The following is an 11,343-nucleotide window of genomic DNA, read 5'->3' on the forward strand; positions in this document are numbered from 1 at the left end:
GTGCAAAAAGTACAGAAAGCAGGATTGCACGTGACCACCATATTATTATTATTATTATTATTATTATTTGCATATTAACTGAATTTATACACCGCCCTATACCTTGAGGTCTTAGGGCGGTTCACAGAATAAAATCAAAATATAAAACCACAAAATACATAATCAAAATAAAAACAACAACAACCCAATAACCCCCTCCCCAAAACACTCCACATTTTAAAAGGGCAGAGGATGTCAATCAAAACAAAGGCCCTAGATCACCTCCAGCACAAATCCTCAGGGATGCACAATAGAAAGGATTTCTGGAGGGGCCTAAAATTAGAGTTGCCAGCTCTTGAAAACAAAACTTGCAACTGGTCATGGCCTGGGAACCAAGCCCAGATCAGGTCCAGAGGTGAAGGGAGGGAGGGAGAGAGAGAGCCCATCATTAATTTATTTATTTTTGGCAGATTCACGGAAGAATTAGGAAGGGCAAAGACTATTTGCCTAAGGTGCACATACAGCGGCAGAAGGAAAAGGAAAGACTGAAGGGCGAAAGAAAACCAACCACAGCCTTGCTCCCTTGCCTTTCTGGCAACTGGCCTGAAAGCAAAACAAAAAAGGAAGGGGAAGAGGAATCCAGTCCAGCCACGCTTTGTTGTCAGCTTGTTTCTGTACAAAATGCAGGTGGGAATAACATCTCCAACGACAACAGAGAATGAAAAAGGGGGTCACTGAGAAAAGCTGCAGGTAGGTACTGAGAAGGGCATCTGAGCCATACATCAAGCATCACTCAGAGGTAGGCCTTGCCGTCTTGGCAGTCATATTGTTGCAAGGCCAGCTGCAGCTCCTGGCAGTTGCATCTTCCTTGTTCAAAATCCCGGATCTGCTGGTGATAACCAGTTCTATTATTCACTCGCCAGTGAATCAAGACAAACATACTATCCCAGAGTGCAAGGAAGCTTGTCTGCGTGTGCGTTTTCAGTGATCAGACAGCTTTAATGAGATCAGGACCCGTCCTCCGGTGCAATGATGGGACTAGCCCTGCCTACTTAAGAACAATGGGGAAAGTTACAATGATAGGGATGGGTAGATTCTCCCCCCCCCCCCAATAAAGGGTTTCTGATGAGATAATCCCTCCTTTCTTACACACTAGATTCTGCAGTGCTTTAAAAAAAGAGAAAAAAGTATAACTATAACCAGCAGTTTATTTTCAAAAAAGCAATCTGTGGAACCACAACAAAGAAGAACAAAGACCAGTTTTTATATTCTAATTCCAGTCACATAAGCCAAAATGATTTGTGCTGAAATTACTAAAGATGCAAGTGGCGATAACCCAATGATGGTGATTATACCTGCTTAATTTGAGCCAGGTGCTCAGCCCTGGAACAACTTAGTTCCAGTGCCAGGGCTGAATCCTGGAACAGATCCATACCAGGAAAAGTCACACTTGTTGCTTTTTTGCCTGTCATATAGCTGCTGAAGGCACAGGAACCTAGCTATGGGGAGGAGGAAGAGGGCAACATCACGTACATGCAGCAGATTGAAAGCCTTCCGATTCAGCTTTTCCCAGGGGTTCAGAGTCTTTCTTAGTGGGGAACCCTTAGCTTTCCTGATGTTGCACTGCAGCTCCCATCTGCCGCCACCAGCATGGTCAATGGTTTGGGTTGAGAGTTGTAGTCCAACAACATCTGAAGGTCGCCACACCCATCACCAGCATTAAAACACATACCGGTAGATCCAATGGGGCAGGCATGCAATATCTCCACCAATAACAGGTTAACAGGCACTGGAAGATCACCAGATGCGATGCCTGACATGGGCATAGCCAGGATTTATGGGGGGGCAGGCTTTATGTTGGGGGGCAGAACCAAGTTATCTGTGACGCAATTGGTCAGTTAGTTAAGTATTTTTGTTTATTTACTTGATTGGGGGGGGGCAGCTGCACCCATGGTGCCTGAGGAACCTGAGGGGGGGGGGAGTGTTTCACAGCCAGTATGGTTTTATAATATATTTGAAAGCGTGTTCAGGTATCTTCAGGGATAGGAGAGAAGAAATGGACCATTATGAATGTTTCTCTTGGTCACTTTCTAGAGCTGAAGAAGGCCAGAATATTGATGTAAACCCAACTTCAGCTCAAATAATTCTGGTCCAAGCCAGGGGAAGCATCATGGGAGTTTTATTAGCATGGTGCTTCCTGTTGCATTTTCAGGATGTAGCTTTTGTCTGTGTAGGACCTAATGAAAGGGGTAGGGGGAGCTGTTATATATCTGCCTTAGAATTAGACGTTCAGTCTTGACTTTTGTTTTTTTTTAAAAAAATCCAGACTTTCCACCATTGCATCCTGGAAACATCCTACCAAAGCTGTCCCTATTGTTTTGGCTTTTATTACCTCTATAGGAAGCAATAACCTCTTAGTCCTCTCAAAGCTATCTTTCTCTCTCTCTTTTCTCACCTCCTTGGTTAATAAGAGACACCTTTCTTCATTTTTGAAATGAATCTCAATATTAAAATCATCCATTACCCCTTTAATGCACCCTGACAGAGAGAAGCAACATTTCCACAAACAATTGCTTCTTGTGAAATCTGATCTATCCATTCTGCTAGGATTTCTCTCACTGCCTGGCTTTGTTCCAAGGAGTTCTCAAAGGCACTGGACCTTGGGTCTTAGCTTCCATTAGGCGAACTGTTTCCGTCAGAAGTTACTCACTTCCTGTTTTCTGTATTTAGACAATCCGTGTTCTGGGGAGGCTTTGATTCGATTTGCTGTACAGTTTAGTCTAAGTGTTAACAAAAAAGGTGTTTTTAAAAAAGTGTTTAAAAGGTGTTACAAAAAGGTGGTTTTCACACCACCCACACATGGTCATCAAAATGCCAAGGTCTATTTTTAATCCCATTAAATCCAGATTTCCCTGTACCTAGTGTTTTTCTTATAGAAAAAATGCTGCTAGTACTCACCATGAAGTTGTAAGTGCCACACTTTTAGCCAGTGCTTTTCTTCTTCTAAAAAAAGAGAGGTGCCGATACTGCGAACCCTTGAGCACTCTTGAGCTTTACCCCAAATAATCCAATAGGTAAAAATGGACTGTGATACATTTGCAGTCACTGTTCCTGTCAAGGTGCCACAGAATCATAAAATTGTATGGTTGGAAAAGACCGTGAGGGTCATCTAGTCCAACCCCCTGCAATATCACATTGTTTGAATGGTTTGTCACGTGCGTGGTGGCATTTTGGTGGGTGTTCCCTATTGCCACAACCCCTATTTCTGTTTGCTCTTCAACCGAGCACAGTCTAGCTATTTTGTTTCTGCCAGCTCAAACAATGTGACAGTGCCTATTTCCACCAGTTGCTGCGTGCTGCTTGCATGTCGGAACCATAATATATATCAGCCAGAAATAATAAAATAAAATAAAATAAAATAAAATACAGAGGTCTTGGGCAATAGCACTCTTGTGCTAACTTTTGTGCAAGGCCTCTGCATTAAATATAATAAATATTCCCCTAACAGGGGTCCCAGCAAACAAGTCCCTCAGCTAGCTGTTTGGTGTGTGAGGAAGGAGCTAGAGCAGGACAGCTGCAGTGCCCGCAGTCACTATTGGGGTCTGTGGCTGTCATGGATACCCCAACTGCTAGCCAAAAACAACAACAACTCCGCATAAGGATGCAGCAATTCTGCATCAATTGCATTTCCGGGTGCTGTGCAAGTGTTTAAGGCCCTAGAGCCTTATTGGGGGGAAATATGGCAACCTTAAAAGCATTTTGTGAACTGGTGAGTCATTTTGTCCCACAAGACTTACAACGTTTCAGAAGCATATGAGTTTGGTCACATCTCGTAGAAAAGGTTCCTTGTTTCCATTTTATTAATGTGTCTGTTGTGACATTATGGATATCTTGTGTGGTTCAATTCACAGCACCTCCCAGTAGAACTGGGAATGTCCCTTTTCTCAGTAGCCCTGGAGAATTTCTGCCAGTCATTGCAGACAATGCAGACAATATAGATGGGCCAAGCTTAAGCTGCCTCATGTGTTCCAGAGTGCTTCAGTTTTGAAGGGCTGGCCCAGAACTGCTTCTCGTAAAGGGGCACAAAGGTTGTGTTTGCCTTTTGGGAAGGCTTAAACGGCTCAGGAATGCAATACCTCAAGGACCATCTCTTTCCATATGAAGCTACCTGGACCCTGAGATCATCTTCTGGGGCCCTTCTTCATGTGCCTCCTCCACAAGAGGTCCAGAGGGTAGCAACACAAGAACGGGCCTTTTCTGTGGTGGCTCCCCGCTTGTGGAATGCTCTCCCTAGGGAGGCTCGGCTGGTGCCTCTAGCTGCAAGGTGAACATGTTCCACTCCAACTAGGCCTTGGGCTGTTTAACATCCTATACCCTTTTGTTTTGGGGGAGGGGAGTTATTGGTTTGTTCTGCTGTTGTTCTTGTTTTTATCTTGTATTTTTTATGCTGTGAATGGCCCTGAGATCTATGGATGAAGGACAGTGCCCAAAATTAATTAAATAAATTATTAAATAACAACAACAATAATAAGACTACTCCTGAGTGTTGCCTCTGAATGTCGGTTTCTGTCAAGCGCAGTGCATTGTGACTTGAAATCAACATTAGACGTGGTTGAAATAGAAAACATAAGCTTAACCAGCTAACTGAATTCTATTGCTGACTCTATATGGTCAAATATAAAACCAATTCATTACCACAGCTATGCTGCAGTTCCAACGCTGCCAAGAATCATAAAACGATGCAAGCGGCAGGATTTATTAAACCATCAGAAGAACATTTCTGATGACAAGCTGAAACAGACAAAGCTGCAAGTCAAGCTGAATTCAGCCTCTTGCTCCTCTTTATAACAGAGCTTATTTTGGTCAAGAAGAACGGTGCAGTAGCTGCTTCCTCGTCGTGACCACTCTGAGACTGTTGCTAAGTCTGTATCTGTCTTAGATGCCAGTGTAGTAGGCTAAAACAAGGCAAGGGTAGCCAAAGTGGTGCCCATCCAGATTTATTACAACTTTCATCATTCAGTCTTATTACCCTGAAAACTGTTTCCCAACATGATACACTCATGGGATCTGGACTGATAAGGACTGGCTGGGAGCAGGGCCTTGGGGTTGTAGTGGATAGCTCAATGAGAAGGCAGCAATGCTTCCAAATACCAGTTTCTGGAAGCCACAGGAGGGGAGAGTGCCTGTGGCGTTTGCCTCCTAGGTGGGTCATAAGGAAAGGGTTAAAATGAGTGTGTGTGATTGGGCAGTAAGAATGCAAGGGGGGGGAGTAAAAGTTGAGGTTTGGGAGTTGGTTGTTGAGGTTTGGGAGTTGGAGAAGGAAGAGGGAGGAATAGGCAGTGGGTTGGTCAAGTTGTATTGTGAGACAGTGAGAAGAATTGTTAGGCTGAGTCAGATAGATAGTTGGAATAATCAGTTGGAGTTATTAGGAACTAAGATTAAGAAACTGACAAGAGAAAAATAAACTGAAACCATATGCTTGTTCCTGCATTTAAAATTAAACTTGATTTTTTGTTAATGTTCACAACTGTCTGGATTCCGTGTGTCCCCGTGAGAAGTGGGGTGGTGGCAGCGAAGAAAGCAATCACAGTGGTGGCACAGGGTCAATAGATCGTCAAACGTCCAGGGGCCCTGTGTGATCGCCACAGTGCCCTTGTGCTCATTTTCCGCTCACTGGTTTCTCACACACATCTGGTTGACCACAGTGAGAACAGGATGCTGGACTAGATGGGCCATTGGCCTAATCCAGCAGGCTCTTATGTTCTTACTTTAAGACAGGGGTCAGCAAACTTTTTCAGCAGGGGGCCAGTCCACTGTCCCTCAGACCTTGGGGGGCAGACTATATTTTTTGGGGGGAAATGAACAAATTCCTATGCCCCACAAATAACCCAGAGATGCATTTTAAATAAAAGCACACATTCTACTCATGTAAAAACATGCTGATTCCAGGACCACCTGTGGGCTGGATTTAGAAGGCGATTGGGCCCCAGGCCTTAGGTTGCCTACCCATGCGTTCAGATGTCACCCCAGTGTATGGCAGCTGTGGAAAAGGTGAGTGCCATGCTAGGGATCATTAGGAAAGGGGTTGAAAATATAACTGCCAATAGCTTAATGCTGTTATACACATCAGTGGTGCAACCACACTTGGAATACTGTGTACAGCTCTGGTCGCCTCACCTCAGAAAGAATAGGAACATAAGAACATAGGAAGCTGCCTTATACCAAGTCAGACCAAGTGTCCATCTATCTCAGAACTGTCTCAACTGACCAGCAGTGGCTCTCCAGGGTTTCAGACAAGGAGCCTCTCACAGCCTGACCTGTTAATGCCAGCATTGAATCTAGAACCTTCTATGTGCAAAAAGATGCTCCACTAATGAGTTTTCCCTCAGTTATAAAGGCAGTTATAATATTAAAGGGACGCGGGTGGCGCAAGGGACACGGGTGGCGCAAGGACGCGGGTGGCGCTGTGGGTAAAAGCCTCAGCACCTAGGGCTTGCTGATCGAAAGGTCGGCGGTTCGAATCCCCATGGCGGGGTGCGCTCCCGTTGTTCGGTCCCAGCTCCTGCCCACCTAGCAGTTTGAAAGCACCCCTGAGTGCAAGTAGATAAATAGGTACCGCTTTATAGTGGGAAGGTAAATGGCGTTTCCGTGTGCTGCTCTGGTGCTGGTTCGCCAGAGCAGCTTCGTCATGCTGGCCACGTGACCCGGAAGTGTCTTCGGACAGCGCTGGCCCCCGGCCTCTTGAGTGAGATGAGCGCACAACCCTAGAGTCTGTCAAGACTGGCCCGTACGGGCAGGGGTACCTTTACCTTTACTATAATATTAAAGAAGGGATATGTTATTTGTTTGAGGCTGCCAGGATGGGTTGGAGTTGTTAAGATGAAGGAGGAAAGAAAAGGCGCCTTGTTCTCAAGTACTTTGGGTAGGAGGTTCTTTTTGTTTCTTTTAAGCTGAAGTAAGATGGTGGACAAGAATTATGAGGCAGGAAGTGTCCAGATAAGATCAGCCACGAACTCACTAGGGGTCCTGAAGCAAGTGACTATTCCTGACCCTCACCACCCCCATTTATAACATGGGGGTCAAAATAGGTTCCTACCTCGAAGGACCTGGGTTACTGAGGTAATGTTCAGAACTTTGAGCATTCAAAAAGTATAAGGATTGGGTCCATTTTTATTGATGATCCTTCATTCTTTTGAGCAATTCTGGACTGGAAAAGCACATAATACGTAAATACATAATGCATAAATGCTGTACTCATCTTGAACCCAAAATAAATGGAATAAACTTGGGGTTCCGACATTTGATTTCTTCCACACCGCTTCCCGTAAACCCACTACAGACCCAGTAGCACATCATTTTAATAGCTGTGTGTCTGGCATTAGAATCCAACACAAGGAAACGTAATGTGAATCAAGTTTATAAATGGATTAAAAGCAGCAGAACTGTTGTTCAGCTAAGATCCAACCTTGTTTCTATTTAATGGTGATAATTTAATACCACTTAAGAAATCACTGCTGCATACAGGGTCTGGATGCCTTGGACCTTTGGGATAATGAAGCATTTCACTTTAAGATCCCTCATCCTTATCCAGCCTAGGTTGAAGATCAAGGCATACTGTCACTTGATGACTCACTCCTTCTTGATTCTTAGCCCTGTTCACATGACACTCTTACTGTAGGGCAACCTCTGCTTATCCTATCTATTATCAAGGAATTACACAACAGCCCTGCTATTTACTCGCTGCTGGAGGGGTTATTTGCAAGGTAAAGGTATTTACCACATAGCAATGAACCGTCCTTGAATTTAGAAGCCAGCCCTTCCTCCGTTCTGTAAATTTTATGTTTTCATTTCCTTGCGTTTTCGAGAGTATATTTCAGGCATGTCCAACAGGTAGATCACTGGTAGATCACTGGCTCACCCCAAAGAACCTCAACAACTTTGGCTTCCCTAAAAAAAAGCTCTGCCCTGCCCTCCTAAAAACGGGGCTTTCCTCCTCCCTAAAAAAAGCTTAACAACGTACCCCAAAAAGGGGGTAGATCACTGCCAGTTTTTAACTCTGTGCGTAGATCGCAGTCTCTTGGGAGTTGGCCACCCCTGGTAAATTTAAAGAAATCTGGCAATACAGGACCTACTTCAACTGATTAATAGGATTTCTGGAGTGCTTAATTACTAAGTATAGAATCCTGCAATGATGTGAATTCAGCATGCATTCATATATATAGTCCAATGCAACAGACCCCCTGCACAGAACATGTGAGAATTCACCTTGCAGGCAGCCATGATTTGTGTGATGGTGGCACCCTTTTTAAATCACTGCCGTTGTGCACATTTTGGCAAACCCAAAGAAATAGGGGGGTGAGTGTGGAAGGCACTGGACTTGGGGGAAATCCAGGGAGAACAGGCTCTCAAAGTGCCAAAATGTTTTATTGTGCCCAACACATTTCAGAATTCCGAAGTCTCTTTTTTTGTGGGCAGCATTCCTACAGGAAACCTGTAAAGATTAACTTTCGTTTATCGTTTTTTCCTTTGCTAAATATCCTCGCATGCATAAATTGCACTTCACCATTTTAGCTGTTTGTCTGCATCAACAGAGGCGCTAACTTTCTTTTTTCATCTCCCCAAAGCTACTCCATAAGGTCAGCTCTAATGGGCCCCCTCCTTAATACTCTGAGACTGAGGAAAGGCCAGGAACTGAGTGTCTACATTCCTTTCCAACACTCCAGGTCAGGGTCACTGTTCACAGGAAGTTGGTCTAACTATTGGCCATCCTACAATGATTCTCCCCCCCCCCAATTTATATATATATATATATTGCAAGATTAACAAAATCTGTCACCTTTCATCATTTAAGAAACAAGAGGGAAGGAGAAGCAGAATCATGTATTTCCCCATCCTAGATTTGTATATTCTGTAACTGTGTTACAGAGCTATTTTTGTTGTTGTGGCTTGCCGTCTTTTGTCTACTTTTCAAGCTGTAAGTGGTACATATTTGGCAAGGGAGTAAATGACAAAATTCTCAAGGGCCATCTGCAGGTCACCCAGATAGCTTAAGAAGTTTGCATTAATTATGCTGTGTTTACTACCCAAGAGGGAGTGCATTAACTCTTTCAAACCACAATAGGTAAAACCATGGCATTTTGCTGGTGGGGGGTGGGGGATGAAAGAGATTTGGGTTTTTTGGGGGGAGGGAACTCCCCTTTTAAAAAGCATTCTTTTTATGTGCCAGTCAAAAAGCTCTGCAAAAAAATAAATAAATCTAAAAAGGTAGACTATTTTCTTTTGCTCTTAATCTATTTTTCCCCTGTATTTTGACATCAAACGCTGCCTGTAACCTAATCTTCTAGGTGTTTGATGTGGCCTTAGAGACATGACAATTAAGCATGGCTTAAAACATTAATCCTAACAACAGAATCCAAAGACAACTAATGTCAGGACTCTCCACCAGCGAGAAACTCTCTCAGCGTTTGTGGAGAAAATGAGTTGCAAATGAATTTAGGCACCTAGAACACCCTAAGTGGCCTGGGTTCAGAATCCCTTGGGGATCACCTTCCCGTATATGGGTCAGTCCCCATCCTTTGGATTAGGGTGATGAGGAGTCACTACTGTATTTCAAGACTCACCACTGCTGGCAGTGAAGTTGTCCCCTACTAAGAGGAGAGCATGTCCAGTGGTGGATGAGTGTTGTGGAATGCCCTCTTTAAAGAAATCCACCAGGCATGCTCTATTGCAATCTTGAGATGCTTGATTGAAATCTGTATCACCTCTTCCTCCAGACTTTTTATTACCTCTTGACTGGTTGTCCATATCTCTGCATTGTTACTATTAATTTTGCCAGTTGTGTCAAGCGCATGATGTTTTATTAGTTTTAGTGTTGTGTTTGGTGGAGTGCGGTGGTGGTGCTTGCCTGACTTCTGGTTGTCCACACCACTGCTGCATACTAGGGCACAGAGACAGGGAAGAGTGAGGTGGCAATGAGGTTGGCATGGTGCAAACACACTGGCAGGAGAGTTGGTTTGGTTCTGCTGCTGCATTTGCACCATACTGTCCTCTCCACTGGCTCAGCCCTCTCTGTCCCAGGATGCAGCAGCATGGGTGAAGAGGGGACAGATGAGCACCACTGCCCAACCATCCACTGCTCCTTATGTTACCAATAAAAGAAAAGGCAGCTGTTCTTCTTTGTACTGAGAAAAGCAGCATGTTCGTTTAAACAAAGCAGCATGCAGGCTTTAAATCAGGAATGGGGAACCTTAGGCCCAGCACCCAAATGTGATCTTCCAGGCCTGCTTGGCTGGCTTTTAGGAGTCTTCCCTGGCCACAATTTCTCCAGAGCCTTAGCATCCCTGATTTGCACCCTCCTCAACTGCTTTTGCCTTCCCAGAATGTGTATGTGAACTCCGATAATGCTTCTTGCTTGCCTGGATAAAGAATAGAAAGTTTGAGTGTGAAGAAACAAACCTACTGTACACAAAATAAAATTCACTTTTGTTACTTTGCCCAGTTTTGGCCCAGCTCTGCTCACCAATGGCCTGTGGCCCCTGGAAGGTCACCCAGAAGGGAATGTGGCCCTCAGGTTTAAGAAGGTCCCCCACACCTGCTTTAAATAAATAATACTGTTTGAGATATCCTCTGTGCTTTATCGTTGCAATTAAGGACAGACATTGCCCCAAGTGTTATTCTGGTTGATTTTTCAGATGCTGTACAACAGTATCTGCAGACACACATCATATTCAGCTTGCTTTTTGTTTTTTTTTACAGATAATAAAACTATGTAAACAATATAGTTTTATTTTATGTAGTGGCTGTAACAATCGAATGCCTCTAGTGGAGCTGTGGGACATTTTGTGTCTTGTGGATGTTAGCAGGACTCAAGCTGGACCAGAAGAGATTCCCTTCGAGATGGGGATCTGCCTTATTCCTATTTCTAGATGTGGTAACTCCTTGTGGTTATTCAGTGGTGAGGAAAAGATATTCTGCAGAGGCACCCAGCTATTACTTAACATGTTCCAGAGTGTTAGGGCTATGCTGTGGGCAACAGTCTGAAGTGAGCCAAAAGCTGGGGAGACAGGCCAAAGATGAGAACCATTGGGTATGGCAAGACTGAAGGACAAACCAGGCATCAGGCTCAAGGAATAAGCTAGGAGACAGGACCAGGGAGCATGGCAGGACTAGAGGACAAAGCAGGAGCACAGACCAAAGAAGGCGGCAGAATAGTGCCCAAAGAGACCTTGTTGCTCAAGTATGGCTTATCTGGAAAAAGAAGCCCTTTTTACTCCTTCCTGCCCAGAAAGGTCTAATGGTCACAGTCTGGGTGGGTGACCCAGTCAGTTCTGACATCCTGTTGCACAAGCAGAAGCACAAGGGGAA

The sequence above is a fragment of the Podarcis tiliguerta genome (assembly GCF_965153285.1).
Source record: "Podarcis tiliguerta genome assembly, chromosome: 2".
Classification (NCBI taxonomy): domain Eukaryota; kingdom Metazoa; phylum Chordata; class Lepidosauria; order Squamata; family Lacertidae; genus Podarcis; species Podarcis tiliguerta.